General features: G+C 47.2%; 1 long non-coding RNA gene across 2 annotated transcripts in view; it reads right to left on the reverse strand.

Annotated features, from left to right (window-relative positions):
- Positions 1-3,854: 3,854 nt before the first annotated feature.
- LOC108528751 (uncharacterized) overlaps positions 3,855-15,627 on the reverse strand; it is a 19,407-nt gene continuing 7,634 nt past the window's right edge. The window contains exons 2-5 of one of the 2 annotated variants that reach the window (XR_001885293.1): positions 8,791-8,955; positions 7,897-8,014; positions 7,069-7,204; positions 3,855-4,349 (exon numbers count right to left, since the gene is read on the reverse strand). This is a non-coding gene — a long non-coding RNA (uncharacterized LOC108528751). Of the gene's footprint in view, positions 4,350-7,068; positions 7,205-7,896; positions 8,956-15,627 lie in introns of both variants that reach the window. The other variant, XR_001885290.1, reaches the window with a different exon arrangement.

Below are 15,627 nucleotides of genomic sequence, written 5' to 3' on the forward strand. Positions count from 1 at the left end.
TGTACTTTGAGGATTTCTAGGGGAAGCACCCAGGGCAACCTTCTGACTGGGATCTTATAATACACAGACAGAATCAAATCAAGGTGCTTCTGAGGCCCAGAAGGCTCACTCCAGATTGCAATGCATTCATTCAACAAAAATTGATTGCTCACACAATGTGTGCTGAAGACGCCCTCAGAGACTAAGGACCCATAGTGAGCAACCTGAACACAAAGGGGCTTACACTCTGTCGGGGGAGGCTACCAAAAGAGAATCTCCCATGGGAATAGGCTGCAGGGCAAAAGGTGTAGAACTTGGGAACCTAGTAATGACTGGGAGTTAAAGAATGTCTCTTCAAGGAGATGGCACTAGAGGTGTGAACTGAAGGAGGAGAAAGGAATGTATTCGTCTCCTGGGGCTGCCATGACAGAATATTATAAATTGGGGAGCTTGAAATAACAGAAAAGTGTTTTTCCACAGCTCTGAAGACTAGCAGTCTGAAATCAAGGTGTCAGCAGGGCCATGTTCCCTCTGAAGGCTGTAGGGAAGAACCTTTCTCTGCCTCTTCCTGGCGTCTGGTGGTTGCCAGTGATCCTTGGTGCTCCTTGGCTTGGAGATGCATCATTCCCACCTTTACCTCCATCTTCCCAAGGCCTCCCCACTGTGTATCTCTGTCCTCAGGACACCAGCCAGTGGCTTAGGGGCCACCCTCATCCAGAGTGACCTTATCTGAACTTGATTGCATCTGTGAAGACCCTATTTCTATTACACATAAGGTCCCATTCACAGGTTCTGAAAGTTCAAACTTCAGCATATCTTTTGGGAGACACAATTCAGCACACTGCAGGAAGCAGCACAGGCAGGGTGAGCGTCTAACGAAGCCCTGAGCTCGGCAGCAGATGGAGGCTTCAGGAAGGAAGGAAGCCAGTGTGTCTGCAGCCCAGTGAGGAAAAGGGATAGTGGGTGGCAGTCAGATCATACGGACCCAGGAGATGCTGAAGAGCAACGGGGGAATTCACCAGTTTTTAACTCTGAGATAGACACACTTTTTCCAGCTCATGCTGTTTGCCTCAAAGAGGTCAGCATCCTGGCACAGAGTTGTGGCCACCCAGCCTCTTCATAGTCTGATGCACCACACCTGTGACTGGCCTGCCACTCCAGAGCACCAGAGGTGAGGCAAAAATAGCTTATGGTGTTGACAGCTCTCTGCTCTGGGAAACCAGAGGCTAAAGGTGTCCCATTTACTGCACAGTTGCTGCCTGAGTGCATCCTGATGGGCAGCAGGGGAAACCAGAAAGGGCACTTCTCTGCAACAAAACAAAACAAAACAAAACAAAAAAAAAGGAAACCTTGGACATATATATGTATATCAAAAGGTTTGTGCTTGAAGTCAAGATTTGTTTTCTGTGCAGACTGCCTTTGGTATATCTTTGGTATAAGGGAGTCCAATCATTTGTTTTACAAATACTTACAGAGTGCCTACCATGTCACAAATATTTTTCTTGGAAAGAGATAAGACAAAACTCCCTGCCTTCCTGAAGTTTCTATTCCAGGGGAGTAGGAGAAACTAATAAATCAACTCAGACAATTAACTGTAGGACCCATTAGGAGACACCAAGAACAATGGAGGAAAATAGAACCAGCAAAGAGCATAGTGAGCTTCATGGGATGTGGGGAAGTTTGAGTGTTAAATTTGGTGGCCAGGGAAGGCCTCATGGAAATGAAGATACCTGAGCAAAGACTGAGAAGGGATGAGGGAGTGGACAGACAGGCTAGAGAGGAAAGAGCAGGTGCAGAGAACTTGAGGCAGAATTATGGCTGGAGGGTCTGAGTTATGACAAAGGGGCCAGGATGCCAGGGTGAAATGAGATGGAAAGGAAGAGGACGTGATCAGAGACGTCACAGGGCTGCATCCCATGGGCCTCGCAGGCGACGGTGAGGTCTGTGGCTTTTACTCCAAATTAGATGGAACCTTGTGAGGGTTTTGAAGCAAATGTGCTTATGTGCTCTGGCTGCCGTTTCAAAGGATCACCCTGGCTGCTGTTTTGAGGACAGATTCAGAGGCAAAGGCAGAAGCTGGGAGACCCACCCAGGGGCTGTTGCAAAAATTCCAGACAGGAATGATGGTGGCTTTGACCAGGAAATGAGAGGAGGTCATAGTCTGGATACATTTGACAGATGGACTGGATAGATAGCGTTACTGCCCAGGGATTCTTCCTGCCCACTGCATCCATGCACCATGGTCAGCAGTGTCCTGCTGCTAGAGATGGTGCCAGAGTCAGCCCCCATCTCTGCCAAGAGAATTAGGCAGCCGCTTGGGCTGGTCTCCAGGTCCGTTGCCAGCGAGGGGCTACCGAACCATGCACAGGTAGCCAAGAGCACAATCCCACATGAGACCCCAAATTTGTTACCACCCAAGGGGTTATTCCTGTCCACTGCATAAAGAAAGACCATGGCATTGTAGTAGAGAAAGAATTTAATAGACACGAGGCCAGCCATGCCACGTGGGAGATGGAGTTCATACTCATATCATCTTGTTCAAAGCTCATAGGTTAGCGATTTTTCAAAGGCAGTTTGGGGGAAGGGGTGGGGGTGGACAGGTAACAGGTGCTTGCTGCTGACTGGTTGGGGCAGAGAGGAAATGGTAATAGGTTGAAGCTGTCTTCCTGTGGGGCTGAATTGCTTCTGGGTGGAGCCATCAGATCCAGGTGGAGCCACGGGAGTCAAATATGCAAAAACTGGAAAGATATCTCAAAAGGCCAATCTATAACAGTAGTGTTATATTGGGAAAGTTGCATATCTTATAAACTCTGGAATAATGTCTGCACCTTAGTAGGATTCAGGCTCTTCTCCCCACACCCTGATGGTCCCCTATTAGCTTTACAAAAGTGGTTGAGTTTTGGGCAAGGCTTATTATCATTTAAACCGTAGCCTAAATATCTTCCAAAGTTAGCTTGACCCAATAGCCCAGGAATAATTAAGGGAAAGGCAAGATGGAGGTTGGGTTAGCTTAGCTTACTGTTGTAATTTTCTCACTGATAAACCTTTTGAAAATTTTTTGCAAATAATTTTCTCACTGATACACTTTTTGCAAAGGTGGTTTCAATAGGATGGATGAGAGAGGGGATGACCAACTGAAGTTCCTCATCTAAGCCAAAGCCTTCCCGATCTCAAGGGCTTTGTCAGAATGTCTTTTCCATCCTCCCTGCAGCAGGCTTCTTTAGGTCTGGGCTTGACTGTCACCTCCCCAGAGAGGGCTTTGCTGGACCCCAGTTCAAGTGTGGTCCCCTGTAATTCTCATTCCCGTCCATGTGGATGTTGTACTTAAACACAAGTTAGTGGCCTGCTTAGGTTTTGTCTGTTGGCTTGATTTGGGTCTGTGCCCCCAACTGGATGCATCAAGCTCCATGAGAGCAGAGACCTGGTTTCCCTTGTGCAGTGCCACATCCCCAGAACCAAGCTCAGGGCCACTCAGAGGAGGTGCCCACATGATATTTAAATGAGTGCATATTTACATTAGTATGTAAAATATCTAACAAGTCATTTGTTTCAGCAAGGAGGGAAGGAAAGGAGGGAGGAATGGAGGGAGGGAGGAAGGAAAGATGGAAGAAAGAAGGAAGGAAGGAAGGGAGGGAGGGAGGGAGGGAGGGAAGCAGAATTTATGGAATTTGCAAACTCAGCATTTAAACCCAGGTTTGCTTACCCAAATCTCACTCACTTTCTACTTCCCTCCTCCACCCCACACAGCCATCAATCAATGAACAAATCCACCCAGAGGCTGGCTGGGGAAACTGAGTGCTTAAAATGCTTACAATGTAACTGAGGATGCTAAACTAAGATGTACATAACACAACAGTGACCGTGATAAAAAAAATTCATTAGCAAATTTTGTTGTAGAAGACTATTTAATTATAAGGAAAGTTGTTTATGACACAGTTTTAAAAGAACGTTTTAGAAAACAGCATGTAAAATATAATCTCCTTCCTAAAAATATATGTACATAGGAAACGTACTGGAAGATTTTACATCAAAATGTGAGCTGGGTATATTTGACTGGGGTGATTACTTGTAATAATTTGGCTATTTTGTTTATTTAAATTTTCTGTTGTGATTCGGTATCACTCTTGGAGCAATACAAAAGTAATTAAAATTATATTTCTGCATACATATAAGTCTACAGTGAGCTGCAAGGTCAGCAGTGATTCCCATAGAAGGGGCAGGCCAGTGGTCAGGCAAGGCTTCCAGAAGGAGGGAAGGTGTGGACAGAGGTGGAGCACGCGGGTGAGAGGACATTTCCTGCTGCCGTTTTCCCACAGTGACGCTGGGTGGTGGCCCCGGACTCCTCTTGGGTGTTCTGCCTCTTCAAGCCTCTGAGGGAGAAATGCAACTTGTTGGCTGGGTCCCTGAGAGGACCCTCCTGCCTGGCTTTGACCTAGAGGTCTCTTAGCCTCCACTGCCTTTATTCCAAAACACCTCTGCAAACATCCTTCCTCGGAAGACCCAGGAGAAGCTCACCATTCCATATCAACTAGGGATGTGTGAAAACGTGACCCACATGTCGCCATATGCAATGACGCGGAGAACAGGAGTCAGAGTGAGAGGGCCGGGTGGGAGACCCACTCTCCACTGCTTAGCTAGGCGACCCGGGGGAGTCACTTCATCTCGGAGCATTAATTGTTTGTAAAATGGGGTAATGAAACTCTCACAGGACTGTAGTAAGGGCAAAGGAAGATAACTTTCGTGAAATTAATGGGAAAAGGCCAGAAAAGCTGCTTTCTAGACAGTAACTCATGCACAAATGTTAGCAAACAATGATCCCATGGAAATTCAGTGCAGGACTCACTCTCACTGGTAACAGTGAAGGAGAGCACAAAAGTCCCTGTCCACAGGGGCCAGGATCCCTGGGGGTCCCGAGGTCTGGGCAGAAGGCACTAGGGATGCACCCAGCAGGGCCTTAGTTACTGCCAGCTTGCTCAGCATGGAGGAAACCTCTGCAGAGGAGGCGCGGACTGATGAAGGGGAGCAGCAGAAGACAATTTCACACCGAGTGCTTACAGAGTGCCGGGAACCGTATTATCTCTAATATAAGACCCTGCCAGGTAGTTATCATCTTCATCATTTTAAAAACGAGTAAAGTGAGGCACAGAGTGTTATGTAACCTGTGCAAGGTCACACAGCCAGAACATGGCCTCTGTACCTTCATTCTACGCACACTAATCTCCATCCCCAGGGCTGAGGGGCTATAACCGGATGGTGAGGTTTAGTCTTAGCCCTGATGGTGAGGTGGGGAGGGGACAAGGGTGACTTGAAAAGCTCTCTGTTCCCCTTGGCAGCTGTCTTTCCACTCTCACCCCCTCCTGCACCCCTCTGCCAGGCCTGTTGACCACAGAGGCACCATCCCATCTGCTCAGCCTAGAAGTTCAGAATCTCCCGTGGTTTCTGAAGCCTCCAACACTGTTCTTTGTGACACTCTAAATACAGCAGCTTCTCCTCCTGGGGATGAGAGAGGGTCAGCCAGAGCCCTGGGCCTCTGTTCCCAACCCCTGAGCCCAACTCTGTTCCCAAGGCTGCATACTACAAATCCAGCCCCTTATTGGAAGGACATGGTGGGAAGGGGGGAAGGCAAAGAGGAGAGGGCACACAGGAATTGCTCCTAGGAAGGGAGGTCCTGAGGTCCAGAGAGGGGAACAACTTCAGGCCTGGCTCATGGAGATGTGTCCAGCCTTAGAGGGAGCAGGATCAAGCAGAGTTCCAGGTGCCGGGTGGGGCAGAAAAGGAGGGTGGTCCCAGAGCCCCGTCTAAGTCCCTGCAGGAAATCTCTGAGGAGGAGCTGGCTGGGGGCAGGCTGGGGTGCAAAATGCCTGTCCACTGGCTGTGGGGCAGGAGAGGGCAGAAACTAAGAGGGGAGTTCTTGTCTGAAGCTCATTCCTGTGCTGATGACCCAGAGTGCAGCTAGGAAGTATGGACTCTGAAGCTGGACTGCCTAGGTTGGAACCCTGGCTCTGTTACTTAATAGATTCTCAGGTAAATGAGTTAAACCTCTCCATGCCTTAGTTTCTCCATGTTTACAAGGAATGATAATCTCACCTGCCTCAGTGTTGATAAAAGAAAGGAAATGAGTCTGTGTGGTTGAAATTTTCACAGGGAGCCCGGGGTGCGGTCGGCACTGGCTAATCCAGCAACCGGCACACCTTTTCTGTAAAGGACCAGAGGGTCAGTCTTTTAGGCTTTGCTAGCCAGATGGTCTCTGTTGAATATTCTTTTTGTATTCTTCAACCCTTTAGAGACATAAAAATTGTTCTTAACTCAGAGTTCTTACAAGCACAGAACACTGACCAGATTTAGCCCAAAGGCTGTAGTGTTTGTTTGTTTGTTTGTTTTGAGAGGGAGTCTCACTCTGTGGCCCAGGCTGGAGTTCAGTGGTGTGATCTCAGCTCCCTGCAACCTCCACCTCCTAGGTTCAAGCGATTCTCTTGCCTCAGCCTTCCAAGTAGGTGGGATTACAGGTGTGTGCTACCATGTCTGGCTAAGTTTTGTATTTTTAGTAGAGATGGGGTTTCACCATGTTGGCCAGGCTGGTCTTGAACTTTCTACCTCAAGTAATCCACCCGCCTCGGCCTCCCAAAGTTCTGGGATTACAGGCATGAGCCGCCGTGCCAGGCAAAGGCTATAGTTTAAGGACCCCTGATCTAGACTAACGGTGACCCTAGAGTTGCAGGTGTGGTTAGGGGCAGGCATGTTGGCTGGCTTCAGTTGGAAGCAGTTTCTAGGCCAGCCTGGTGAGGCAGAGGAAACATGGCAAGACTGGGGGCCTGCGTGGGGTGGAGCACAGCCTGCTGTGAGCTCTCATGCTGAGCCCTGGACCCACCTGCTGCCATCATTCCCATCGCAGTTTAAGAAGCACCTGAGACTGGAGCCTCTGAGGACAATGATAATGGACAGTGTGCCATTCCGAAGGGATGACCCCCCCATACATCCTCTCATAAACATTTACAAGTTGTTTACTATAGGCTAAGCACTGGCCTAAGCCATGAACAAGGCAAAGGGTCCCGGGCTTGACCCCTGGAGGTCTCAGCTGGCAGGTTGCACCTTTGACAGCCCCAAGTTGGGTCTTCATCCTGAGTCTCAAGATGCACTAGCCTCAGTGAACTCCTCAGCCTCCAAGCGTTCCTGGGGTGATCCTCTTGGTGGGGCTTGTGAATCTGGAGCCCATTATTCTGTCCTTCTGGAGAGAAAGAGAAAAAAAAAATCCACTGACTATAAAATGGTAGCAGGATGGTGGCCCACCCACCTTGCTCAGCTGGTACAGGGGACAGGGCATCCTTCTAATGAGGACCTTAGAGCATCTGACACATGTTCACTCATTCCAGAAAGCTCTCCTTCACCACTCTAGACACCAAGGTCTCGAGAGGCTCCTAACTGTGGGCCCTGCCCATCAAAGAGAATGACAACATATAGTGAACGTTGCCATTTTACAGGGAAACTGAGTTTGAATAAAACTAACTAAGGTGTCTAAGATCATGCCATTCACCATGATGGAAAAGTAAATCAGAATCTTATGTACCCTGTGCCCCACAAACACAGTGGACTCCTTCCTGTACCCCACCAGCATTCTATTCTATAATATTACAAAGCACAGTTGCACCTGGTTGGTTTTCTTTTTTATCTTAACTCATGTCCTCTGTGCCCTAAGCCTACTTGTTGCAAGACCCATGGTTAATCCCTAATGAATATACCAGCAATTGACAGGTGGGTTGAGTTTCTTTTTACATAGAAATGAAAGTAACACCATCTTACATATGAGATCTGGAGGGCACAAAGAAGCCAGTTCTGACCATGCCGAAAGAGTGTGGTGGAATTGGAGTGGAAAAGAAAAGCCTCCATAAATATCTTAGAAAGGGTATCAAGAATGCATACCTCAAGCTGGTTCCTTGTTTTCAACTGTGACTGACCGCACTAACAAGGGAAAATGAAATCCGTGATCATCCTCAAACAGGGTCACCCTGACATTCAGAGCAGAAACCACAAAGTCTTGCTGTAAAGAGCCAGACAGTATATATTTTAGGCTTGGCAGGGCATAGGTCTGCCTCACGATTCCACTCCCCCACTATAGCAGGAAAGCAGCCACAGATAATAGGTAAAGAAATGGACACCCCTATGTTCCAATAAAACTTTATTTACAAAAACAGGCTGTGGGTCCTAGTGTGCCAATTCCTGATCGAGTACAGACAATGGCAATGTGACCACTTAATGAGATTCTATCATGTGCCAGGAACTCTACATCTTTTAATCTCCTTTCTAAGGCAGGTATTTGCTGAGTGCTCACTCCAGGCCAGGCACTGTTCTAGAAGCTGGGCTTCAGTACAGAAAAAGACAAAACCCTGCTCCCTCAAGCTTACATGGTGGAGAACCCTGCCAACACCCCACCCACACCCCAGGAAAAAGCATCACCTCCACTTTTCAGAAAAAGGTACGAATCCTAGAACTTGTAAGGGGCACAGCTGGGATTCCAGCCCAGATTCCAAATCTCAGTTCTTTTCAGGATGCCATACCATCTCTCAAAGCAGAATCAGGACCCTCAATTTCAGCTCAGAGGCTGCATCTCATTTTCAGCCAAGTCAAACTGCAGCTGCAATCTTTTACGCAACAGCAACCCAAGTTTTAATGCCCAAAGCAAGAAAAGATGCAGTGGAAGCTGTCCAGCCTCAGATAAACCTAATAAAAGTGCTCTCCAGGGCAGGCCATGCAGGGCTGGTCCCATCCACGTCTGGAACCAAGAGATGCAAAAGACGCAATGGATTTAAACTCTACCTGTCCACCAACAGTCCCATAGACTGAGAGGTCTGGGGGAGGATCTGGAGCAGGAAGGTGGAGCTGACAAACACAGCTCTGCTGTTTTGAGGCTGGGTATGGGCATGGCAGTGGTTCAGAGTCTCCCTGCTATCCTTTTTCTCATGGTTTTACATGGCTTGGACCCTGAAATAAAAGAGCGCTCTGTGAAAGGGAATGAAGACAGGCAGGAATGGAGAGTAGAAGAAAAAACCTTTCTTGAGTGCCCACTAGGTATCAAGCATGTTAACATTTTACCCACACACGATGGGCAGGTATTCGTCATTGCACCTGTTTCATAGACCAAGGATGAGCACAAAATGTTTTTGTAATGGGCCAGCTAGTAAATATTTTGGTTTTGTGGGCCATCCTATCTCTGTTGAAACTACTCAACTGTGCCATCATTGAGTGAAAGCTCTGCATGCACCAACTATAGCTTGTGTAGATAATACATAAATGAATGAGCATAGTTGTGTGCCAATAAAACTTTATTTATAAATGCTAATGTTAGATTTCCCTATAATTTTCATACTATAAAATTATACTTCCTCTGATTTTTTAATTTAAACATGTAAAAATGTAAATGTTTCTATTTGCATTTAATTTACATTTACATTGAAAATGTAACATTTTCTATGTAAAAACCATTTTAAAATGTAGCAACCATCTAAGGATGGTTAGTGTGCAAGCTGTACAAAAACAGGCAGTAGACTGGATTTAACTTGTGGATCATTGTTTGCTGACCCCTGTGTTAGAAGAATTCACAGCTGTCATTTAGGTGACCTGGCAACCTGATGCAAAGCCTGGGTTTGCAGGTGCATATGCCATGCTGCTGATGTGGCATTAGGAGGGGTGGTGAGGGCTATAGCAAAAACCTATCCATTTTGACAACTTCAAGTAGAACAGTAAAGGCCTTTATCCATTCAATCATTCAATCATTTATTCATTGGTTCCTCAAAATGTGCAGAGCTGGCAGGGCGCAGTGGCTCACACCTGTAATCCCAGCACTTTGGGAGGCCAAGGCGGGCAGATCACCTGAGGTCAGGAGTTTGAGACCACCTTGGTCAACATGGTGAAATCCCGTCCCTACTAAAAACACAAAAATTAACTGGGCATGGTGGTGCGCGACTGTAATCCCAGTTACTTAGGAGGCTGAGGCAGGAGAATCACTTGAACCTGGGAGGCAGAGGTTGCAGTGAGCCGAGACGACGCCATAGCACTCCAGCCTGGGTTACAGGGCTAGACTCTGTCTCAAAAAAAGAAAAAAGTGTGCAGAGCCCTGAGGCAGGTGATATTCATGCCAAAGGCCTCCTTCAAGCCGTACAACAACTGGTTTTTTTTGAGTTGAAGTCTTGCTCTTGTCCCACAGGCTGGAGTTCAATGGTGCCATCTCAGCTCACTGCAACCTCCGCCTGCTGGATTCAAGTGATTCTCCTGTCTCAGCCTCTGGAGTAGCTGGGATTACAGGCGCCTGCCACCATGTCTGGCTAATTTTTGTATTTTTAGTAGAGATGGGGTTTCATCATGTTGGCCAGGCTGGTCTTGAACTCGTGACCTCAGGTGATTCACCCGCCTTGGCCTCCCAAAGTGCTGGGATTACAGGCATGAGCCACTGTGCCTGGCCAAGCCTTACAGAAACTCTTAAGAGGGCTGGTTATTTACAATGCTTATCCCCATTTTACTGATGGGAGAACAGAAGTGTGGAGAGAAGCCCAAGCTCTTTCCATGATCCAAGCTGCTTAGGCATTGTGAGGGCAGAATCTTTTCCTTAAGGAACATGGCAGCAAATAACCAAAACAGAAAAAAAAAAAAAAAAATGAAAAGATCAAAAAAGAGAGATCTTAAAGTTGCATACAAGTATTATTCCAGATGTGGCAGTCGGAAAAGCTTGGTGGAAGAGGCATCTGGGCAGGATAGGAGAGGGCAGAATTTCAGCCACAGGAGGAGGGGGCACCGCGGGCAGCAAGAAACAGAAAGAACAGAAAAAATAAAGCCTCAGAGAGCAGGAGGGAAGACTGAGTAGATGGCAGGAGATCTCTTGGCTGTGCAAAAGTTATTAGGTTGCGATCTGCAATTACTTTTGCACTAACCTAATAGTATGGACACTATTATGGAGGTGGGCTGGATCAGTCAGAGGAAGGCCTGAGTCCCCTGCCCAGGGGAGGGGAAGAGAAGAGCTTCAGGGAGCTGGAGACACCTGGGCCATCTGTCTGATGTGACAATTAAGCAAAGGTTGGTGTGTTGGTAGTACAAGACTAGAGAGTTTCAGAAGGTGCTGCAAGGGGAGATGGAAAAGGAGATAGAGAAAAATAAATGAGACACGGCAGGGGGACTTGCTGACAGCTGGAAATTCTGAGCTTAAGGGTTCTTTGCAGCTTCCCAGCCCCTGCACTGGGAGGGTCAGCTGGGTCCGCCAGTGGGATGGAGGGGTAGGTGTCACCACCAGGCCCAAAGCTTGCACACAGCCCAGGGAACAAGGGGAGAGCTCAGTCCAGTTGTTGACCTGGTGGGCTTTAGCTTTCTCAAACTCCTCTCATATTCCCACCCTCACAACCTTATGAGGACAGCTCTCAGCAACCCCACAGGACAACGGGGACGCTGAGACCCACAGGCCACAAAGCCTGGAATGGAGACATACCCTGAGTTTTCCTATGACTGCTAATGATGCCAGCTGGCACCTGTGGGTGCCAGGCACAGGGCTAAGCTTTTACCATCCTCACAACTTTACAAAAATTTATTACTTATTATTAATGTATGTATATATAAACGAAATACTGTATATTATCCTGATACGTAACTTTAAAGGTAGAGCAGTTGTTCCGTCCCACACTGAGTATGCAGCCAGGATTGAACCCAGCTGTTTTCTTTGTCACCTTACCGCCCTTTCATGTATTCCTCTAGAGTCTAGGCAGCACCTCTGGAGAACACAGAGTTATCAAGAATGAAGAAGAAGGGAAAAGCAGCTGTCTTGGGGACACTGGAGCCCCATTATGTCCCCAGATGAGAATGTAAAGGACATTTTGGGGGAGCGGCGGGTGAGCCAGGGTGCTATGTGATGCAGGCGCTGGAGGATGATTCTGAACAAAGGTCAGGCTTCTCCAGTGTGAGAAAGCCAGCTGGAGAGGAGTGATTCCCTCACCCACAGCAGCACAGGCTTAGCCAACAGCCAGGACCAGTGCCGGACTTGGCCCAGAGTGCAGGTTGTATAATCATCTCAGCCCTGCCGGTCACTGCAGAGCACCAGGGCAACCTTGGGACAGGAAAAACAAACTCATGGATGCCTGCCAGGCCGGGACAATCTGAGGAGTAAACAGAGGAGTGATCGCGCCCCAGGGACCTAACACTCCTCCCTGTCCTGCTGGGCTAATAATAATCACAGTAACTAACATTTAAGGAGCACTCACATGCCAGGCACGTGTGCTCAGAGTTTTAGACACATTCTCCCTTTAATCCTCCAGGAAAGTCTGTGGGAAAGGTGAAAAAATTAGTCCCATTTTACAGAGGAGGATCAGGAACTGACCTGGGATCATCGAGCTATTTAAGTAGAGGAGCTGGAATAGAAACCTGGCAACTTGACCCCACAAGCTGCACCCACGACCTCCATGACACAGGGAGGCTGCTGGGCATGTGGCAATAGAAAAAAACATATATATACACATATATACATATGTGTGTGTGTGTGTGTGTATATATATATATATATATATATATATTTTTTTTTAGGAGCCTAGATTATGTGGAATCAGATTTTAGCTCCACTGCTGCTCGCTGGATGATCTTGGATTAACTATACTCAGCAACTGTTGTCTCGGTGGTATAGTGGGGACCCCAGGTCCTAGGGTGGTAATGAGCATGGGGGTGACATTAATGGGCAAAGTGTCTACCAGTAGTTCCTTCATAACTGGTGTCTGATCTCATGGGACTCACAGCCCCTGCTACCTCCCAGAATATGACATAGGTCCTCCCTGAACCTCTGACTTCTCCTCAGCTCCCCATCCTCCTGGGCAGCACTCTCTGTTTGGTGAACTCCCAAAGAGGATTCCAAAGCCTAACAAGAGACCGATGGCTCCGTAAGAAATACATTCTCTGATGACTCAGCCCCCCATCAAAGTCAGGCTTTAACTTTTCTCTTCCCTTAATTGCCAATTCATTATACTCCATCCATGGAACAACAAGGGAAGTGTGAAAGGTGGGCAATTCGACTGCATCAACATGTCTGCTCTCTGGAAGTCTGGACACATAGTCTTTTCAGAAAAGAAACAGAAACCGTAAGTCCCCCAAAGGCAGGTAAAGACAGTCTTCTGTGGAGTTACCCAAACCTATTTGAAAATAAAACCTCCAGTCAGGCCCTCCTTGGAGGTAATGAATTCCATAAATAGAGAAAACTGCTGGCCCTGGGAAAGACTTTTTTCTTTATCTGCAAAATATCTCCCTACTACTCCATAAGCATCCAGGTCCCTGTCCCATAGACGGCATGAGGTGGAGGGGAAGGCCCATGCATAGAACTGAATTCAACATAATTGGTTTTCTCTGCAATCTTTTGAAATAAAATCCTAGGATTTTGTTATATGCATTTTAAAAGCATTATTCTGAAAAGGTGTCCGTAGCTTCTCTAGTCTGCCGAAAGGGTTTATGGTACAAAAAAATGTTCCAAGCATTTCTGGTCCTAGTTGTTGAGGCCCTAGCGAACTCACATGTTCCTTACTCTTCATGAAATCATTCTCTAACGGTTTCTAATAGGCTTATAGATAGGATCCTGTTGTTTTCCCCTTTCAGCTTCCCTGTGGAAATCCTCCTGGTTGTCTGCAAATATGTGTAATAGAGAAAGAGAGAGGGAGAAACAAAGAAAGAACGATTTTCTTCTAATCTCCACATACTTTTCCAATTATGACCTCCCCACCCTGCTCTGCATAATTGTGTGTTTAATCATCTGTACACCCTCATGGCCTGCAAAGTCCAGAAGGGCAGGGGTAATGTTGAATCTTTGCGTCCCAGTTATAGACTGAACATTTGTGTCCTCCCAAAATTCATATGCTGAAATTCTAACCTCCAGGGTAATGGTATTGGGAGGTGGGGCTTTTGGGGGGGTGATGGTCTCGACACTGGAGTCCTCCTCATGATTGGGATTGGCACCATTATAAAAGCGACCTCAGAGAGCTCTCCTGCCCTTTCCTTCACATGAGGACACTGCAAAAAAGCAATCATTTATGAATGAGGAAATGGTCCTTCACCAAACACAGAATCTGTCAGTACCTTGATCTTGGACTTCCAAGCCTCCAGAATTGAGAGAAGTTAACTTAGTCTTACAGTCTTCTGTTGTAACAGCCAAAATGGACTAAGACAGTAGGTCTCTGATCAGATCAGTTTTGGCTGAGTGCTTGAAGAGGAGGGGTCTTACCGCATATAGCTTCTCTCGTTTCCAAGGGTAAATTTCCCTCCCTCCAGCAAACCTCAAGCTATTTTCCCTTGGTGATATGTTTAGAGTTCTTGGCCTTTTCTTCTTATTTGGGCCACATGGAGGACAAGCTGGCACAGCACCTGCCTCCTGGGGTCAGGGCCTGGCAGTGCCTTCTCACCCACGTGGACTTTTTCCTTCTCTCCTCCTCTGAACTCACCACAGAATGAAGACTACATTCTCTCCAGAAACCGCTGGCCTACACAACTAGCAAAATAGCCTCTTGCTTGTGGGTTTATCTGGTAATCATGGCAATAAATGAAAGTTCAAGCTTTCTTGAACAGTGAGTCTATACCAGGCTGAGTACTGGACCTTTCACAGTTAATATTTTTGGAACACTCCATCCCCAAACTGCAGAGGACACATTCTTTTCAGGTGCATGTGCAACATTTGTCACAGGACACTGAGCCATAAAATAACCTCAATAATTTTCAAAGGACTGAAGTCATGCACAGCATCTTCTCTGCGGACAATGGAAAGAAACTAGAAGTTGACAGTAGTAAGTAGGTAGACAATCCCCAAATACCTGCAAATGGGGAACCTCGCTCAGTGCTTGGCACAAAGTAGCCTTTCAATAATATTAGCTCCATCCCCCAACCCCTGCACTGACATCTTTCTCCACCTCGGGTAAGACAACTCCTCTGCTGCTGCTGAAGGCGAAGGTAAACCAGCAAGGACATTGCTGAAGCCCTGAGTGTGTCTCTCACTGGCAGTCTGCACCGTGAGCTGGGACCGTGAATTAACCTTGGCCCCTGGCTGAGCCCATGGGCTTTCACCAGATCCACACTTAGACAGGAAGATTTCCACCATTCTGCCAAACAGAGCACTTACCTTGCTGAGGCGGCTGCTCATGTGTGGGGTGAGGCTTGATTTAGTAATGGATCTTGTTCGGCTTACTCAGAATATTCTCTGGCAAATAACGTCAAACTTGTTTTGTTTTGTTTGCAGAATTTAACTGTTACATCTTGAGGAAAAAAAACCAAGTAGCTGCTGGGCACGGTGGCTTACACCCGTAATCCCAGCACTTTAGGAGGCTGAGGTGGGCAGATCACTTGAGGTCGGGAGTTCGAGACCACCCTGGACAACATGGTGAAACTCCGTCTCTACTGAAAATACAAAAATTAGCCAGGCGTGGTGGCACGTGTCTGTCATCCCAGTTACTCGGGAGGCTGAGGCAGGAGAATGCTTGAACCTGAGAGGCAGAAGGCGGAGGTTGCAGTGAGCCGAGATCTCTCCACTGCTCTCCAGCCTGGGAGACAGAGAGAGACTCCATCTCAAAAAAAAAAAAAAAAAAAAAAAAAAAATTCATCAGGAATATCAGGGGAGTTAGGGGTTTCAATGGGGCAGCAACCAAAAAAACCACC

The sequence above is a fragment of the Rhinopithecus bieti genome, unplaced genomic scaffold (assembly GCF_001698545.2).
Source record: "Rhinopithecus bieti isolate Rb0 unplaced genomic scaffold, ASM169854v2 scaffold_54, whole genome shotgun sequence".
In the NCBI taxonomy this organism is placed as follows: domain Eukaryota; kingdom Metazoa; phylum Chordata; class Mammalia; order Primates; family Cercopithecidae; genus Rhinopithecus; species Rhinopithecus bieti.